We start from the raw sequence: 892 nt of genomic DNA, 5'->3' as shown, positions 1-892 counted from the left end.
AGAAGCAGCCACCCTTGAAAGAGTGCGTAATAGCTCACTGATCGAGCGCTCTTGTGCAAAAGATGAACGGGGCTAAGCGATCTGCCGAAGCTGTGGGATGTCAAAATACATCGGTAGGGATATTTTCATTCCTTGTCCACTCTTTCCAGTATTTTCCGAAAAACAACAATTAGGAATAGAGAATATATATCAAAGAAAGGTCTAACTGTTGGAATCATTTTTTCCATTGCTATTTGATACATTTCGGTCATTAACATTAGTGAATTAGGTGAAAGTGCGGAAAGAGAGGGATTCGAACCCTCGGTCAACAAAATCCTACATAGCAATTCCAATGCTATGCCTTAAACCACTCGGCCATCTCTCCTACATAATGATTATAACCCAAAAACCGAGTGAATAGCGAGTCAGTCATAAACAATTATTGATTGGATAGGTACGACCAATCCATTCTAACTAGAAAAATCCTAAATTTGGCATTCCCGTTTTCTTTTTTTGAATATCCTCCTTCCTTGAGTGAAATTCATTTTGTATCGTACAAGAAAGGAATTCTATTTGTGTATATGCTCCCGATAAAAAGAAATAAGGTACTTTATTCCATTACATACATGGATCGGGTTGAAAAACCAGACCCAGTCTCTCTTGGAATCCTGAATATGCCAATAAATAATGAATTGTACTAATCCACATATGCCTCTCTCCCATCAATCGGTACTAGTTGAAGTAATGAAAAAATCCCCTTTCCAACCAGTCAAGTAGCCCAAGGGCCACCTTTCATGAGAAATACAAAACAAAAAAGAAAAAAAAAATCCCTCGTTGGGAATGAAATTATGCTCCCTGTCCCCCTTTCACAAAAAATGGAGAGATGAATTGATATATTTATTGAATCCGTCGG

General features: G+C 38.0%; 1 non-coding gene across 1 annotated transcript; it reads right to left on the bottom strand.

The window, feature by feature from the left end:
• Window positions 1-277: 277 nt before the first annotated feature.
• On the bottom strand, window positions 278-364 carry TRNAS-GGA. Its single transcript has one exon. It is a non-coding gene; the product is annotated as a tRNA-Ser (tRNA).
• Between the last annotated feature and the right edge of the window lie 528 nt (window positions 365-892).

The sequence above is a fragment of the Capsicum annuum genome, unplaced genomic scaffold (assembly GCF_002878395.1).
Source record: "Capsicum annuum cultivar UCD-10X-F1 unplaced genomic scaffold, UCD10Xv1.1 ctg73448, whole genome shotgun sequence".
In the NCBI taxonomy this organism is placed as follows: domain Eukaryota; kingdom Viridiplantae; phylum Streptophyta; class Magnoliopsida; order Solanales; family Solanaceae; genus Capsicum; species Capsicum annuum.
The sequence above is the reverse complement of the archived record's forward strand: the minus strand, read 5'-3'. Positions and strand labels throughout refer to the sequence as shown.